The sequence below is a fragment of the Coenobita brevimanus genome, chromosome 49, assembly GCF_032717465.1.
Source record: "Coenobita brevimanus isolate Jiangsu-jjx chromosome 49, ASM3271746v2, whole genome shotgun sequence".
Lineage (NCBI taxonomy): Eukaryota > Metazoa > Arthropoda > Malacostraca > Decapoda > Coenobitidae > Coenobita > Coenobita brevimanus.
Genome location: NC_137002.1, coordinates 6,382,938 through 6,389,985, shown reverse-complemented (window position 1 = coordinate 6,389,985; position 7,048 = coordinate 6,382,938). Strand labels below are relative to the sequence as shown.

Sequence of the window (7,048 nt, the reverse complement as noted above, 5' to 3'; positions counted from 1 at the left end):
TTTATTTATTTATTTGACCTATTTATTTAGTTACGAAGTTGTATGGGGTACTCAAAACTCTAGGGCAATTTAGCATAAGTTTTCATTATATTATGACACATGGACGATGTGTTTTGACGTTTGTTGTAGTGTGTTTTTTTTAATTAACATTTTTTTATGACTTCAGGCAGTTCACCCCCCCCCCCTTTTTTTTTTTGAGGGGAGGAAGAATGATTCTAACTTGTAAGGGTTAAAGAAGTGTGTAGTCAGTTTGAAAATATTATTATTTAAACTTTGTGGAGAAACGTAGAAGAATTTATTGATGATGATGGATGACGATGATGATGATTGAATAGATGGGTGATATTTGGTTGTGTTGATGCTTGATTTCAGTTTGAGTTGAATTTATTTGATTGTATTGATGGATACGAGTAATGTTAACTGATAATGATTGATTGATTGATTGATGATGATGATGGTTGTACAGATTAATGATCCTCAAGTTATGTAGTGGGTTAGTGGCTTAGATTGCTTTAGTAGTTGAGTAGATGAGTACTTTTGTAGCCTCCTGTACCAATTTTTGTAACCCCCACACTGTAACCTACCTCCTGTTTCTGCACCCACACCCTTCACCCTCACCCTCACCCTTGACCTCACTCTTATTGTGTATTGTTTTGTCACCTCATCCTTGCCCCAGTTGATTTCCTTTCCTCCCCCCCCCCCTCCTCACCCTGCCCTCACCTCCACTCCCTCACCCTTCCTGAATACTTCCCTCCCCCTTACGCTCACCCTCACCCTTATCCTCATCCACACCTTCACCTCCTCCTCACCCTCACCCACATTGCACACCCTCCCCAACACCCTATGGACAACATTTTACAGATTTATTTATTTATTTTTACTCTGCTTCTGCTAAGTGTACTAAGAATGGCATTTATCTTGATACTGGATCACTTTCTGATGCTGTATGCCACACCATTAGCTTCATATTGGGGCTGGGGTAAGTTAGGTTGGGTTTGGGTGGGTTGGGTTGGGTTTGAGTGGGTTAGGTTAGATTTGGTTGGTTTCAGTTGATTTATGTTGGTTTATGTTAGGTTTAATTAAATTAAGTTAGGCTAGGTTAAATTACGTTAGCTTAGAAAGTAGAAAGACTGCTGGAAGGTTAAGGGTATTCTTAGCACAATGGGCAGAAGCAGGACACGCTTATGGGTTTGTGAAAATTACTACCTCACCACTCCCTGCCTTGTACCATACTCCCACACCCTCACTCCTAACTCCCCCACACTTACCTTGCATCCTACTCCCACACCCTCACTCCTAACTCCCCTACCCTTACCTTGCACCGTTCTCCCCCACCCTTCCCTTTCACTGTACTCCCCCACCCTTACCTTGCACCCTACTCTCACACCATCACCCAAAACTCCCACATCTTCATCTTGCATCCTACTCTTACTCCCCACATTCACATTCTTACCCATCTTGTGCTTCCCCCACTCCCCATCCCTTCCCCTCACACCTTCCTATCCTCTCATCACCCCCATACTTCCCCTTCACTCCTAAGCTTCCTCCTGCTCCCCCACCCACTTTTGCTGTCCTACCCACACTTTCATCTTTGACCTGCCCTATACCTGTACCCTTTTCTGTGCCTTCCTCATCCTCCTTCCTTCTCACCCCGTACCCCCTTACCCTCCCTCACCATCACCTCACATCCTCTCACACTCCCTTACCCTCCCTCTAACATTCCCCCACTATCCCCTCACCCTCCCGCACACCCCATCACACCCCCCGACCCTCCCTCACCCCGTTCACACCTGCACCCTGCACCAACAGTGACAGCGACGTGCGACGATACCATCACTATCAACGGCACATACTTCCAAAGCTCCAGCTACCCCACCGCCTTCAGCTCGTATGGAACCTGCATGGTGGATATTGTACCACCTGCTGGTGTAAGTACCACGCAGTCACTTCCCCCACCACTAACACCAGTAACCCCACCACCACTAACACCATATCCCACAATGCTTTCACTTCTGTTGTTAACTCTTTCACCTGAGGACATGATTCCTAGACTTAGTAAATATCATGTGGTGTTGGCCAGAATAAAGCAACAAAGACGTCCTCAGATGAAGGGGTTATCGCCTCTATACTGAGGACATCATTTTTGTTTTGTTCTGGCTGATGGTAGATGATTTAATTCGTCTTAGGAATAACAACTCGAGTATGAGGGTATCATGGCTTCCCTTATTACATCCTACCACCACTGTCATCACCACTGTTACCATTTCTGTTGCATACTGCCGTCACTATTATGCATCATTGCTCCTGATGCTAGTACTGTCACAAGCACATCCTCACAAAACCCCAATGTCGAAATACTAGCACCACAACCGTCATGCAACTGCCACCACCACCAAAATCACCAAAGCCCCACTAACACCAGGATTGCAGATAGACCTTTTTGGTGTGCATGTGATGCCCCCTTTGAGGTGTGTTGTGTTGCAGTGCTGAGGAGTTGCGGCGATGTGATAGAAGCTAACAGCAGCTACTTCATCAGCTCCACCCATTATATCAGGTCCAGTTTCTGCTACGTCACAGTCAAGGCACCACCGGGAGTGAGTTGGATGCTCTTTCTCAAGCACCAGTCGTGGTCACAGTCAGCACACAGTTGTGGAACACTCATAGCGCGATCACCTCTAACATTGTGGCACCTGCTCTGTACATCCTTGTCGTACCATAGTAGGAGTTGTAACCCTAGACTCATTTGAACACAAACATGGTGGACTGCAGGCTGAAGTTGCCCTGCTTCTGGAGTCTGCCATCCCTCTCTCAGGGGACAGTGATGGCAAGTCATTTGTATAACTGGGCAGCTCCACCACCCAGTCATATCAGTGCCACCATGTGCAGGCATCCCTCTCCAACATCATAACAGCTTTATACTGCAAAATTGTAGTTATGGCTGCCACCATCACATGCTTTTCTACCACAGTTCCATGCATTGATTACCACTGTTGCTGTTCCACCACCATAGCAACTGGTAACACTGCTACTATTATCACTTCTGTTAATATGTCACTGTAATCCCTATGCTGTCATCATTTGCATCACTACTATTATCACCACAACCACAACTATCATCGTCACTACTAGCACTGTTATCACTATTTCAGTCAATACTATGAGCACCACTATCACTACTGTTAATACTACCATCACCAGGCTCCAGTTAATATCGTTGCTACTGTTATCACCACTACCACCACTAGTAATGTCACAGTAGGACCATTAATACACACTACCATGATCAGCACCATTACCATAATTTGAGTATAATAAATATTATTCTGTAATTCTGCATTAGTAATGTTCAGTTGTTTGTCATGTTTGTCCAGTGTTTGTGTCTGAACTTTTAATTATCCCAAATTATTATTATAAAAATATTAGTATCACCATCACAGTTCATTATCACCATCATTACCACTGTTCATTAACATCATCATCATCATCCCTAACTACACTACCACACTCACAAGAACCACCATCATCAGCCTCAAGTACCCTTCGCCTGACAGATCACTAGCCCCTTTCAGCTAAATTTGTAGTCAGATTGGAGGGTAGATTGACTAGTAACCAAGGAGTCTTATTCCTACCTCATAATTAGGGCTTATCAGCTTCACACAACCATAACATAGTATTCAAGTTGTGAGAGTTGCCTAGTTCCATCAGATAAAAAGGAAGTAAAACAGTACCTCCATACGTTGCAGGTGTACCAAGTCCACATTGAATTTGTTGTGAGAGTAACTTAGTGCTGTCAGATGAAAACAGAGCAGCTCCAACACCACCTCCCTACTCTGCAGACATGGCAAATCCTAGGAGAGTTACTTGGAACTAGTAGACCTCATTGAAAAGTTGTGAGATCAGGCAAGTTGCATTAGATGAAGATACACTATGACACTAACACCATCCCCTTTCCTTTACAGACATGCCAGATCCTGCTAGAATTTATTGACTTTGAGCTGGCAGGCCCCATTGAAGGTGACTGCTCAAATGATACCTTTGTGGTGATGGGTGCCAATCCTGGAAGCAACATACCAACACTGTGTGGATCTAACTCTGGACAACATAGTAAGGAGGAGAGAGAATTCTTAGTTGTAATTTAGTTAAGAAAGAAAATGTTTGTGGACAGTTAGAAGAGTTTATATTTAGTCGTAATTTAACTATAAGAGAGGAATGTATATCTAGTTGTGATTCAGAAGAGAGAACATATCAAGTTGTGTTGTAATTAAATGAGAGTGCATGTCTAGTTGTGAGAATGAGAACACCTTTAACCATAGGACTTTGGGAGATTTCCATTGACAAGTTTAATTGTCTGCTGGGAGCCATAATTGTTGTTGTTGCGCTATCGTTGTCCATATGGCTGAGTAATCCTAATGACCACAAGCAAACACCGGCTTTGCTGTGGCAGGTAGTGCCTTACCGGTGACAGAACAGGATCCTTCCACGTGGTGGGTGCAAGGAAAATGGAGGAGGCATAGCCCTCAAGCGGATGAGCTGTGTATAGGAGATACATATGAGTGGTAGTTTCAGTTTGGATGTTGAATACCAGTTGTTGGTAAATGTGGTTTTGAGTTCCCAGCCTGGGAGTGTTGTGCAAGGCCAGTTACTGGGCCTTGGCCCCATGTCATCATGGTGGTTCCTCCCAGGATAGTGGTAACCATCCACCATCCTTTTGGATGGGTTAATGGGTGCTACACCTTGCCCAAGGGTGACATGGAACTGTGGTGGGCAGGGGAGTCCATCTTCCCAGAGCCAGACACATGACCTGGGTGCATGCACCAGCAAGCCAGAATAAAGTAATTAAGTTTTTAGTCCAAGTTTCAGGGTTAATGGCAGACAAAATGTTCATTATATTGCATCATAATAATTTTCACCTAGAGCTGTCTCACTCTTAAATGGAAATAGAAAGGGAAACATTGTTACTGAAACTGCATAACATAAATTTCTAGCATTCCATTGTGGCTGTTCTCATTCATCAGTAATGGTACTGATCTAAAATCATGGATGTAAACACCTGTTTTCTGTTATTCAGCAAAGAGAGAGAGAGAGAGAGAGAGATATGACCTTTTACCAATGACCTGTTTGACAGTCATGAACAACCTCCTTTCTCATTAGTGTACATCGACGTTGACAACTCGGAGGGTCCATTCAAGCTGGTGGTGACGATGTCGGCACTGAGCTACTCAAGGCACTGGAAGATTAAGGTGATCTTCCTGGATGAGTTTGACCCGTGTAAAGCCCCCAACCGCTGCCTTCAGTACTACAAGGATACATCAGGCAGCTTCTCCTCATTCAACTATGGCTCAAATGCACCACAGATGCTTAATGAACAGGTTAGTGGGGATTCAGCTGTTGTAGTGGTGGTAGTAGTAGTAGTAGTAGTTACTGTTGATGTTGTTGTTGTAGCCCCAGGTTCATCGGAATGTGAATTCAGTTGACTGCATGTTGAGGTTACCTTTCTACTGCAGTCCACTGTGTTCCTTTAAGAGGATAGGGAGGGAGTTGTGGCATGTTTTGTATTATTGGGTAGGTCCACCGCCAAATTATATTAGTGCCACCACAACAAGGCATCCCTCAACAACATCATAACAGAGTAAAAAGAGTATACAGCATGGTAACCACGGATTTCATCTCCCTCCATCAGGCATATTCTATATGCTTCGCGTATGTTCCTGGCTTCTGTGACATTGGCTTAAACTTCGTGCGTCTGGATCTCGGCAATGTGAATCTGCCGTGTGAGGGAGACTACCTTGGTCTGGAATCTGAGAGGGTCTGTGGAGACTTTACAACCTACTCTACCCAGTGTAAGTGATTTGAGATGTTTTTTTTTTTTTCCTTATGCAGAAAAGGCAGTTCTGGGTGTGTAGGGTTCTATCACCTAAAATGACTCAGATTTTGTCCTTTTGCTGCCTTTTTCACAGGTTACTGACAGAAATAGACAATACTGCAGTTCTGCATGCTTTCCGTAGAACTTATTTGTGACATATGCTTGCGGTAATATGTTTTTCAAACTCTCTTCTTCCACTGCAATTTAAGTTTCAGGCATACAGTTGTTAATCTCCACTATGTTTATCACATTCCTTTGAAGTTGTTTATATTCTCATCACCAGTGAATGCAACAGTGCTTCTATTCTAAACCTCCAGAGTTTTATGGTGTTTTCATTTGGTTTAGTGCTTTTAGGATTTTATATCATCAGTTCTTTTAGAGTTTTATCTCATCAGTGAATGTAATGGAGCTTCTTTTTTAGGCTCCAAATATTTTATCAGTTTAATTTGATTTAATGCTTTTATTCTCAGCAGTGAACACAATGAGGCATTTGTTTTTAAAACTTATTTATTGATTTGACACAGTGAGGCATCGCTTTTAATCTCCAACCGTTATATTTCACTTTCATTTGACTTGCTGATTTTATTTTCACAACATTAAACGTAAGAAGGTCAATATTCATCTACTTTGCCTCCAACTTATTGCTTTTCGTCTGTTAGCAGTGTGAGACATTTGACTTCTGTTATTAATCTCCATATTATGTATCATTTTCATTTGGCTTACTGCTTTCATTTCCTCAACAGTGAATGCAACAGGTCCAATGCTTATCCGCGTTGCCTCCGATGAAGAGAACAGCAACATAGAGGAGGGTTTCAGTGCCAACTACATGATGATGGCTTGCTAGTGGCACCATCTTACACCTTCACACATCTCCACGGCGGGTTACAGCCATTGTTTGTGATTTTTTACCATGTTTTATGGTTATATTTATTGTTTCTTGTTTTGACTGCACTTAGCCATAATCTTTTATAATTTCTAACTTTGACTGTGCCTTTTCAGCCTGTTGTTTTGGTTTATCTGGCATACCTAGATTTTACCATGCCATGTCAGCCAAGTTTTTTAATACCTTATAAGTTTTTTCGCCTCTTCTTGTGAGTCTTATATATTTTAGTCTTTTATGTAATTTAAAATTTACAGCCTTCTCAAGTACTTGTTAGATTTGTAATGGAAGTTTGTAGTTCTGTT

The 7,048-nt window shown here is 42.6% G+C and overlaps 1 pseudogene; it reads left to right on the top strand.

The window, feature by feature from the left end:
• The window catches only part of LOC145399485 (uncharacterized), a 21,115-nt pseudogene that overhangs the window by 6,453 nt on the left and 7,614 nt on the right, over positions 1 to 7,048 (top strand).